General features: G+C 38.4%; 1 protein-coding gene across 1 annotated transcript in view; it reads left to right on the top strand.

Moving 5' to 3' along the window:
- Nucleotides 1-1,211: 1,211 nt before the first annotated feature.
- zbtb20 (zinc finger and BTB domain containing 20) overlaps nt 1,212-12,195 on the top strand; it is a 30,822-nt gene continuing 19,838 nt past the window's right edge. Inside the window, exon 1 of the mRNA XM_012855342.3 lies at nt 1,212-1,444. The gene's annotated coding sequence lies outside the window, so the exon portion shown is untranslated. The remainder of the gene's footprint in view (nt 1,445-12,195) is intronic.

The following is a 12,195-nucleotide window of genomic DNA, read 5'->3' as shown; positions in this document are numbered from 1 at the left end:
AGGCTGAAGTGGCATTGTGCATACTGTGCCGAACTCATATATGCAGTCGCTGCTTGTTGTGGAAATGAACTTGAATTAGTGGAGTACTATCACTACAACTCCCCACCACCTCCCACAGAGAGCCACAATGGTCCCACCGTGATTCCCCTTCGCCCTGTGATTGGGGCGCTGTGATGTGGACGGATTTCTGCTCCAACCCAAGACAGCGCGCTGCGCTTCCAATGGCAGCTTCAAGTGAGAAGGCGTGCCCGCCCATAGACTTAGGACTATAGACGCCGCATCGGCGTTACGTGTCGTACGTCTGCGTCGCCGCCATATTGTGAGTGGCATGTCTGAAGCAACTCACAAGAAACTCAGCAACACAGCTCTGTTTTTACAAGTCTTAAGTCAAGCATTGTGGCAGTTTGCTTCTGTGCTGATAAATAAAGGGAAAATAATAACAAAACATGAGTCATAATCAAACACGAATAGATCTACAACAACAAATCTACCAACAATGCATAGATTGTTATTCATCTCATAGTAATTTCTTACTTGCATTCAGTGGTGTTCTGTCTGCCTCATTATTATTATTATTATTATTATTATTATTATTATTATTATTATTATTATTATTATTATTATTATTATTATTATTGTTGTTGTTGTTGTTGTTGTTGTTGTTTGTTGTTGTGTTATGCTTGTTATGATCAACCATAATTTATGCTTAATCTGTCACAACAAGTGCACAAGTTTGGTTACAATTTATTTATTTTTTATTTTGTAATTTCTATGGATGTTTATCTATATAATGCACAAAGATTGGTCACTGCAGAGAAATAACAGAACATGCCATGGTGAGTACAAAATGTTTCTTGTTTCTAAGACTAAATCAAATTAAGTGGTCTAATATTCAGAGGTGAGGTAAGTTCATTTTAGCAAATGTTTCTTTCACGGGTTCCAATTACTAACAATGAAATAGAAAAAATAATACAATATTTTTTATCTATATAATAAACAGACCCATTAAACTGAGATAAACGTAAATCTCGTGCGTTCGGAAAACTGCGCTTGAGAGCTTCCTTGCCCCTCGCAACATGGCGCATGCGCTGACGTATCATTTCTACTGGACTACGAAGCCAATGGGGCGTCTACTCCTCTATGTCTATGTGCCTGCCCATACACCCCCACCCCGTCTCTCCCCCCCCACCTCCTCCACCATCACCACCCCTCAAAGTACTCGATGTATAGTTAAAAAATGGGAGGGCACACTTGAACCTAGCTCTTCTATGAAGGTAGGCTGCAGCGTGTGTTTATTGATGAGATGAAAAGAAGATGGAAGTGAGAAATGAAACAAAGTAAAGGAACATACTGAGAAAGAAGAAAAGCAAAGTAAACACGCTTCGTCGGGGGGAAAAACAGGGAAACACTGTCGCCACTTTTTTGAACGAGCTTCGAAGTGCAGGTAAGAAATTTGAGGACAAAGTAGGAAAGGGGGGGATTGGTCTTTCGGCTACAGCGGCTCGTAGGGTATTATATTTAGGGGAAAGGCATGTTATAGAATAAAACTGTGATCGGGGAGTTGACAATGAGCACACGCGTGAAATGCAAGGGACTTCAGTGTAGTTCGAGCTGGCTTTACTATCCAAATAAACGAGTCTGTGTGATCTAAACTTAACTGTTATTGCGGACCTTTAATAAAAAAAACACTGGAAATAAAACGCCATTAATAGGAGTTGCCTGTATACCGAGTTCGGACTACCCAAAACGCGTTCTCTTGGCGTGACGCAAGTTTCCCATCTGTCATTTTTCGTTCGAGCCCCCTTCCTTTTACTTTCAAACTGACATGTGGGGACACTTGTAAAGAGTCCTGCTCTGGTCAAAAGTGTGTCCACAGGTCGGCTTTTCTCTCCGTCAGCGATGCTGGCTCACATTTTACACACGGAGAGCCCCGGAACAACTGAAGGCAGCCAGCACGACGTGCGCATTTTGGCTTTTAGGTCAGTTATTTGAGGCGGCTTGTTTTTTTTATTTTTTTTATTTTTTTATTTTTTTTATTACTCCATGTTACGCGAGTTATATAGCCTATCGCAACCTTTGGTTGAACTCATCAGTATGATTTGGCTTTATTTAAGGTGAAGTCTGTCACTTAGATGTGTGCAGGGCGCATTTTTCATATCATTAAAGTGATGCATCCAGGCGACTGGATTGAATTTGGATGGGAGACGGAGGGCTATTATTGGGTTGTCAGGGCGCAGCAGTAGTGAATTTGGGTGCCATGTTTATGTATCTAAAAAAAAGAGAGAGAGAGAGAGAATAAACTCTTATGCCCGCCAGTTCAGCTCTTTTTATATAAATATTTTAACTCGTAGCTTTCAGGTCAGACATCCCGCAATGCTCCCGTGTAATTAAAGTTGCAAGAGTACATTTTGATACATTTTCATATCCGTGCGTAATAACTCGCGATTCCCTTGCCCTACATCTGCAGCTCATCGCGCCGCTCTTAAATAAAGTTAAATCGTTGTTGTTGTTGTTGGTGTTTTTTTTTTTTTTTTTTTTTTTTTTTTGCACGGCTATAGGAAAAATAAATAAATAAATGAACGGGGTACGCTTTTAAAAAAAAGGCACAGGGGGGGTTCACGGGGAGTTTATCCCGAGCATCTTGTCAGCCCTGCTCATCTTTATCGCCGCTGGAGCGTGCGCGCACGTGTGAGGCGAGCAGATGTTGTCCCAAAGCGGTTCGGCTTTGTCAAATAAAGAGGGAATACAGCGTGTTCCTCGCCACAATGGGCTGCACGCACATCGTTCCTGCGTGCTCTCGATTGCAGCTGAGGAGTGAAAGTTGAACGTCGGTTATTTATTTATTTTATATGATTAATTTTTTTCCCCCCCGTTCAAGTCGTGGCTTGGAACGCTTTGGGTCGTTTTAAATCGCCTTTGTTATCTCGTTGAGCTTTTCAAACGCGCAGATGTGCACCCGTGTGTAGATGTGCGTAGGTTTCTACAACGCGATTGTAGGCTACGTTCATCACATTTTTTTTTCCTCCTTCCTCCTCTTCCCCCTGTTGTGATCACTCCCTCTCTCCGCCTTCATTCACAATGTGGCTCCACAAACGTAAACGGGTTGCAGTCCTATAGGATTTGCTCGTTTGCAATCGCAGACTTCTCTCTTGGATCATTTATTTTCTGAATGGACGCGTGGAGCGTGCTTGCACGGCGGAGCTGCAATGAAGACAGTTGTAAATCTGCCCCCCCCCCCCCCCCCCCCCCACATGCCTCATAGCATATATATATATGATTGTATATGAACGTATGCATGTGGGTTAGATGAGAGAGTAAGTAGCCCCGTATCTGCGATGAAATTCCACCTGCACCTTTGTTTAGTGCATCATTTGATGACTTGAAGGGTCATTGTCTGGTCTGTAAGTAAGCTCTCGCCATCACGACTTAATGTCAGACACTCAACAAAGAGGCGTACAGTAGCTGCTGGAACAGAGTCAGCCATTATGTGCTTTGGGAGTGTTTGTATTGTGAGTATTGGGTGCCCCGTTTCATCCCAGCCAGGCTATTTTTCCACCCCTGGCCGGTTCTGATTTTTGGGTGTTATTTGAATTCAGACTGATTTGAATTTTATTTTCATTAATCAAGGACTGGGACACGTCAAACGCAGCAGCAGCAACAACAACAACAACAAAAAAGGGTTATCCACGTCCCATGGTACACGTTGTAGTCTGAGTCTGGCAGAAATGAATTTTTTGTTTCCCAAATTTGCGTCAAAGCAAATTATTTCGGGCCGTAGAATCAAGACTATCAAATGATGGGCTGTTGGTGCTACGCTGGCTGACCTGAAATGGAGGGAGAGTTTTTTTTTTTTTTTTACTTTTGAAGATTAGCTCCATGTTTTACATCAGAGCATTCAGTGGTGGAATTTGCAAGAATTGCATACATCTTGCATGAATTGCATGCAGATCTATTTTATCTCTTAGAGAACTTGGAATTACAGAAAATGGCAAAAATAAAATCCTTTTTGGCATCCTTGGTATTCAGTAGAATCACAAATCGGGTTTAAATAATTCACTCTGGGGTATATATATATATATATATATATATATATATATATATATATATATATATATATATATATATATATATATATATATATATATATATATATATATATATATATATATATAGTAGAATAAACCAATTTAAACATTTTCGTGGTTGAAGTAGGAATATTCTGTAATATAAAGATTACTTTATAGATCGTGACATAGCCCTTTAGTTTTGGATTAACTCTATCAACTACCTGTGATGCACAGCCATATGTTTTTAACAGTGCTCACTCCATGCACTACGTTGGGGTCCCCAGTCCTCATTGACTGGAAATCTAATTGAAAGCGTCCCTTTTTTGTTACAGAAATGAAATGGGTTGCTCCCAGGCAGAATGGTGCCCTGTGTGGGGAGCCATGTCACTGATATTAAAAGCAACCACTAAAAGCGAATGTCCCCGATCCTTAACTTTTTTTAATTTTATTATTGTTAAACTAAAAAAAAAAAAAAAAACTTCTTCAGTTTATGTGCGTTGGGTTAATGAGTTTGGAGCTTAAAAAGTGGTTGAAGGACTCAGTTTCGGTGCATTTAATGAATAGGGGAAAGGAAAATCAGATCTTTCAGTCTTGGATCATTGATCACAGCTGATCAAAAGAACATTGGCCCATCTCTGACTCATTGACAGCCCGTGTCTTTAGTTTACATCCGTACATTCAACTCCGGCATTTACATTCACCTTGTCGGAGCTGTTGTCTTTTGACCTCTTTTAGGTGTCACGCTGTAAAAGACCCACCCCTGACTAATGAATATTTAAGAGTGTGTCTCCAGATGAAGGAAAGTCATTATTACATGAAGCAGACCCATGCAGAGGAAACTGTACACCTACAAAGGGGAGGAGGGTGGGGATGGGTTAATCCACACCCAGCAATCAATCCCACTTTTCTGTTTTGGCTTCAAACATTTTTTATTTTTTTTTTTCACTCGTCGCCCTCGTTTCTCCTTTTTTACGATTCATTTATTGACCAAGAAACTGTCATAAAGTGTTAACAGGCCTTTTTAGTTTGGAAATGCTTTTGACTGATATTTGTCACGCTTTCACACATTTCTCCCACCTGATCATTTGGATTATGCTCAATTGAAGGAAAAAACGTGTGAGAGTATACATACAATAAAGTGCTTTCTGAGGGAGAGGACAGAAAACAATCATCTTGTACTGTACTTGCTCGCAGATGGCAGACCAGCGTTCCAAACGTTTTTTTTTTTTTTTTTTTAAGTGCTATTGAAGAGGCACTGTTGCCCAAACAGACGAGATAGAAACGTCACTTTGAAGCCTCGGCAAATCTGGATCTCTGGCTCTTGGTTTACTCACAGTATTCGGTCACTCTCCTCAGGCTTTCACCTGGTAGTGCTTGTGGCTTTGCTCTCGCATAACTAATTTTATGAGTTTATTTTGTCTTTCTAAAGCGCATTTTGGTCTTAGGTTATTACAGCACATAGTGGAAATAATTGGAGATGAGAAAGTGGCACAGGAAATAAATTAAACTTTTGGAAGTCCACATTTTGCTGTAAATTGAAGCCTGCTCTGATAATATTCTAATAAAAATGTTAATCAAATGCCCTCCATAGCCTTTTCAGATGAAACCAAACTAATTCTGGGATTCCCAATTTTTCCAGTTAGGTAATTTTTACCATCGTGTTAAGAAAAAAAAAAGAAAAAAAAAAGACTTGCACTTGAATCCATTGTTGCACTTTGTCTCGCACAGTTGAACATATTTGGCAGCCATTTTGGGAATGCAGTCGAGATCCATCGATATAACGAGCCACTTTGTGGACGGCATCCAGAATGTCACAGTGCTTGTAATCAACTGGTCCTTTTGTTTTCTGGCTGTGTTCCTCCTTCTCTATTTTTTTATTTATTTTTTTTATTTATTTTTTTTTTCCATTGAAATGACTAGTCTGAACAATGTCCCTCTTCTGAGCAAGTGGCATCTTTGTTGAGCTTTACCCACTGAGGCTGTTTTCAGATGCAACGCCGTGAAGTTAAGAAGTCTTAAATTCACGTTCTTAAATTAACCACAGGGTAGCATTAAGCCTGTAAGAGACTTTACAGTTGTGGATTTGTTTATGTTTTGTTATTTTTGTGGAAGAAAATTGCAGAAGGTTTCTCACCTGTTGTTTTTTCTTTTTCTTTTTTTTCTTGTAAAGATTTAGGACAAGATTGAGATTTTAGAACAGGTAATGTTCTAAAAGGACACTTAAATGAAACGTTTTCCGTCTCAGCTGTGAGAAACCTACACTCTGGAAATAATCTTTTGCTTTCTATGTAAATAGATCCGCACCAGTCTGGCTTTCCCTGGGCGATACTGATTTTTGGTGTTCTTCAGGGATCCGATATGATCATTTCAGTTTGACCAAATTCTCGTTTTTTTTCCCCCCATGACAATAACAAATCCTGTTGTTGTGCATTTGTATCAGAGACACTGTGCCACTACCAATTTCTGGGGTTTCATTGACTGATTTAGATTTTTTTTTTTCTTTTCAAGGACATAAAACAGGGGAAAAGTGCTGCAGGTTCTTTGATAGCAACGAGGATCTTTGGATCCAGCTGAAAATGAAGGAATCACGACATTATCCCCATTCATGCATCAAAGTATATGTCCTTAACTCTTATCTGATTTCAGTTTACTTGGAGAAAAAAAAAGTGCGTCGGAGTACGCGCTGTTTGTTGGTTGAAGCCTTTATTGACGAAAAAACAGTGGTACTTTTTTAGTTTTGATTCTTTTATTCAATTGGAGAACAAAAAAAAAACAAAAAAAAAAAGATTTGCAGATTAGTATTTGCTCAATTAAAGCCGATTAAGGGGAAAAATCGTCTGATTCCGATCTCTGGCTGATTGATCGGCGCATCTCTAGTTGCAAACTGTAGAAGATTAATGTTACAAAAAAAATGTGCTCTGATTCTGAAGGCTCACAGCGGGCATAAAGGGTTAAAAGCAATACTATGTTACATTAGGTTAGTTTCCTAACATTGTTCCCTGTTCTCAGTAAAGTTTTGAGGAAATGTGTTGTACACGACAAAGTTCACCTAAGTATCTTCATTCAGCCTCTCTGCTTTTCATAATTTAAATGAAATGACATATACATTTACGTTGACCTTTGGCACATATGATATGCTTTTCTTTATATACATTCTCAAAAAGTCCAATGACTTTAGATTAAATTACAAACGTTACAAAACCTATAGAGAGCTTCTATAGACTGCCTTCGTAATTTTGTTGGATTATGCAACACAACAATGTTAATTCAATGAGTCATGGTGAGTGAGTCCCCCTCTAGCCATTAGCCAAATATAGAAGGAAATGTGCTCTGCTTCAAGCGAGGAAAATCTATTTTGTTTATTGTTTTTTTTGACCAGACCAGGACATGTGTATGTTTGTTTTTAAGTAAAAGGCGATCTTTATTTTTTTTCTTCTTCTTTTTTTTTTTTATGCAACCGTTACGCTCCTGTGATACAGCTGAATGAAAGCTTATAGATGTATTCAAGGGAGAAACCTGGTCTATTCATTCCACTGAAAAGGAGAATTAAAAAAAAAAATATTCCACCTTTTTTTTTTCTTCCAATTAATTTCCACCGAGGATTCAAAGATCGGTTATGAAAAGAGAGATTTTAATCCAAATTCATATTAGCAGCTCTGTAAGTCTAAGATCATGCAAAGTGTAGGAAACTGACTAACTTCATGGCGTGCTTTTCGATTTTAAGGGGACTTTTGTTTGGAATCTTCTCTCCCTGCAAGTATCGCAAGAATGCGTAATGAAAGCACACACTGAGACTGAATAAGTATTTGCGAATGTGCCAGGCAGTTGTCAGGACGCTTTTGTTCACTTCTAAAACCTTATGGAGTCTTATGAAACACAGTTACAATTCCCAAATAGCTAGAAGGTGGATACGGTCCACCTTTTTTTTTTTTTTTTTTATCAGTGCCACTGTTTAGTATCTCGAAAAAAAAATTCTTTTAACAAAATGCAGCGGATAAATACACCCATGCAGGTCTGTTTTACGTTCCTATGAAGTGCACTGTTGATGTCATGCATTTCATACATATCATGCATTTCAAGAAGACTTTATTTTTAACATGTCATTTGAGGTTTAGTTTGAAACGGCCCTTTATTGTTTGGACGGTTGCTTTATGCAGTGCGTGCACTCCAGTTACGATGAACTAAAGAGAAATTGACCATGTGTTTCCATTACCTATGATAGAATTACTAACAGACTGTTGATCTGTACTTCTGTATATCTGCAGGGCTGGCTTCATTAAAATTCAGGTCGTGTTACAACTTGACCTGAAGATTTTTTTTTTTTTTTTTTTTTTTTTTTAACAACAAGCGCATTTTGTTTTAGTTTTCCAGAACCTGAAATGCAAAAAAAAAAAAAAAAAAAAAAGTCTCAGTTGTTTCCTGGTTTTGCATGACAGAAACAAGCGTTTAAACCTGCATTTTTTTCTTTCTCTTTAATGACAAACTCAATACCAAAGTATTCAAATGATGTGTAAAATGTATCTTGGATTCTAATAGGAAAGTTGTATGTGTGCCAAGGTGCATGTGTGTCCTCAGTTCACCCCGCTGCCCATATGGTTTTTTGCAAGTCAGGGCGTGCTCGCTGCATGGTTGAAGGGAAATCTATTGCAAGTATTTGTTCTAAGATTTATCCAGTTTTTTTTTTTTTATTATTATCATTTAAAAGTTGATGTCCTCTACTTTTATTTTTGCTTAAGATTTTTTTTATTATTTTATTTAATTTAGACTCATTGCTTAAGAAAGTGATCTTGCACTTTACACCACAGTTGAAATAGAGAACCAGTTAAATTATAATCCACCTCTCTGTCAATATATTAATACAAATATCTCGGAGCAGTTTCCTCCAACAGTTTGTTCCTTACATTAATCACAACCAGTGCTGTTTTGAGATCAACCAGAAGTGGGAAGAAATGTTTAAAAAAAAAGACATATAAAAGTGTGTTTACAAAATCTTACATCACATCTGACCTTATAGCTCTTATTTGGGATAAATACAGTGGAAATAATGAACTTTGTTAGGGTTTTCCCCCCCAGACGTCCACACATAACTTAAATATGGTAACGCCAAAGATCCGTACGGAATGAAAGTGCATCTTAAATGAAAGTAAGTTATCTGCATGACTGTAATGTTTTAAACATTTTGTTTTGACGATGACTAATACGGCATTTTTAGATAATTTTGTGAACGATTGTCACTCGGCGTGATATCAGATTTCTTGAACTCGTTCTGTGTTCAAACCTTCTATTTTTATCTCAACTTAAGTTTTTGTCATACCCAAATACCACGACGTTTGCTTTGCACAAGTGAAGGAACAATTTAGTTATTTTCGTTAAATCAAATGTGATTAGATTGAAATATTGCTGCCTGTTTGCTTTAGAACCCGAGCTATATTTACTGATGGGATGGGAGTATCATCAGCAAACATGACAGGAATAATAATAAAAAATAAAAAAACTGAAATTTTTAATATTTACTTGATAAATGTATCAAATTACTTGGTCCCAACACAGAACACTGTGGTGCACCACTGAAATATTTAAACTTAGTCAGACCTACAGTAACATCACAAAATGTTGCCTGCTTTTGAACTCTCCCATAATATCCTTCCAGTTTTTGTTTTTTTTAAATGAATAATTCATGCTTGATTGTGTGAAATGCGATTTTAGGATAAAATAGATATCCCAACGGTAAGTTTCCCTCAAAGTCTTGAATTACAACTGTCGGTCAAGGTAACAAAGGAACCACACGTCTAACCTGTTAAACAGCAAACAAATGGCAACACAAATATCCAGTTTTGTCAAAGCAGCTGGCCATGTTGCACAATGGCTTTGACATTTTGAAGTAATTAGAGAGATAGAAAAAGGAAACGGTGTGATTGTTGAAGTGGTGGTTGTATCACCGGCGATGCATTTTCAAAGTAGATGCAGTCCACATGTCAAGCTTCATGTAGGTGCTTTTTTTTTTTTTTACCCAAAATATTAGTTGCGCCTTTCGGTGGCACTTTTTCGCCCAAGGGCTTTAAATTAAAACTGTGGCATCTGCTACGTAAACCTACATTAAGCTTATTTTTTTTTTATTTTTTTATAGTCTTTTTGAATAGGTTAATGAATGCTTCCAAGACAAAATGTCCTTTAACCGTCGTGGGATTTGCTGCTGGCTACGGTCTCATCATTCATTCTTTAATGCATTCATTCATTCACACAGTTTTCTTCTTCTTCTTCTTTTTTTTTTCTTATCTTTTTTTTCCCCATTCCCACTCCTGTTCAGGGTCAGCCAAGCGTATTCCAACATGCTTTTACAGGAAGGCAGGTCACCAGGCTGACACACACACACAAAAAGGAGGAAGATGGCTACAGAGTTAGCAGGATGTATCTATTTAACGTATGCTATTGCTGTACGTTTGCTTAAAACGAACCCCCTATTTGCAAAAAACGAGATGACTTAAAAAATCTATATTGAGGCAAAGCCCTTCACAGCCTCTCCGTTTAACCGTGACAGTGCAAATGAAGTATCCTATATTTAATATGACCTGCTCAAAATAGTCCCTGCCATAGCTGCGGGATTTTTTATAGTAACATTAGCAGCAAAAGCTGGTCAGCTTAGGTTTCACTCCTGTGCTTATGAACTATAGATTGTTCTTTTTAAAAGAAAATCTGTCTGCTCCGTTCAACACAGCACGCTGACCAGCAATTCATGGGCATTAGGAGGGCTAAAGGGCTAGATGATTACCGTATAAACAGAGGTGGTGGGCGGTCGTATTATCTCCCCCGCCTTATGAGGTCACTCCTCTGTAGTAACTGTTTTTTTTTTTTTTTTTTGCTCATGGAACAAATCAGAGGACAGACTAAGCCTGGAACAGACCATGATGGGAAGGAGAGCGATGGTGAGAAACGTCCCGTCCTGTTGGTGGTGACAGCCTGATGGGAAGTAATTCTTCAGTTCTAGGTTATTTTACAGGTTGGAGCAGTTTTCTAAGTGGAAAAGTGGTGTTAAAAAAATGTGAAGACAATGCTGACCTGAATTCAAAGCTGAGAAATGGTGAAATTGACAGGCTGTGGACGTAGAGCATTAATCAGAGAATCAGAGAAGATGCGCTCGCTAACTCTGGGGTAGCCGCAGGACTCCGCAGCTCAAGTGGTAAAATCTAGGTGTGCTTTGACAATGGGACTGTTCGTATTTTTCCTGTAGGTGAAACCAGAACTGAACATTTTGGCGTATGTGATAAACCCTATTTGTGTGGGAGAAACTCACATTGCACATCACCCTGAACTCCATTCCCTCATGAAATATGCTGGTGGTTGCACAATGCTGTTGGCTTGTTTTTCTTCAACAGAGACAGGAAAGCTGGTCAGAGTTGATAGGAATACGGACAGAATATAGAGAAATCCTGCAAATAAAAAAACATGTTGTAGGCTTCAGAAGTCTTCAGACTAGAGCAGAGGTTCCCCCTTCAAGCAGGATAGCAACCATGGACACACAACTAGAGCTACAATGGAACGATTTCGAGCATATATCCATTTGTTCGAATGACCCTGTCAAAATCCAGAATGAGAATACGTGGCGAGACTTGAAAATTTATATTTTCCTTCCAATTTAACTATTGAGATGTTCCGCAATAAAGAATGCGCACAAGTTATCATACCCCCAAAACCCTTCAGCTGGTATTCATCAAAATGTGGTTCTACAGAGCATTAACTCTGGGGAACTGAATCTAAATGCATGCCACACCTTTCAGATATTTCTCAGTTTAAAAAAATAGAAATAAAATATATATATTAATACATTGGAAAGCATGCGTCATATTCTTTCGACTACACAACTCTGCACCACTTCATGTTGGTGTGTCGCATAAAATCCCAATAAAGAACATTTAGGTTTATGGTTGCAGTGTGATAAAATGTAGAAAGTTCATAGGGTAGGGCTACTTTTGTGAGGCGCTGGATGTGTTGCTACCATAAAAAGAGCCAAGATTATTAAAACGTTGTGACCTCAATATGGAATGATAATTGGCTGTGTGCTCAAATTTTACAATATGCCATATAACTAGTAGTACCACCCTGACAAGTCAGCCAGGCATAGTTTTCCTGC

This window comes from Fundulus heteroclitus, chromosome 11 (genome assembly GCF_011125445.2).
Source record: "Fundulus heteroclitus isolate FHET01 chromosome 11, MU-UCD_Fhet_4.1, whole genome shotgun sequence".
Classification (NCBI taxonomy): domain Eukaryota; kingdom Metazoa; phylum Chordata; class Actinopteri; order Cyprinodontiformes; family Fundulidae; genus Fundulus; species Fundulus heteroclitus.
Note: the sequence above shows the minus strand (reverse complement) of the source record. Positions and strands in the feature narration are given on the sequence as shown.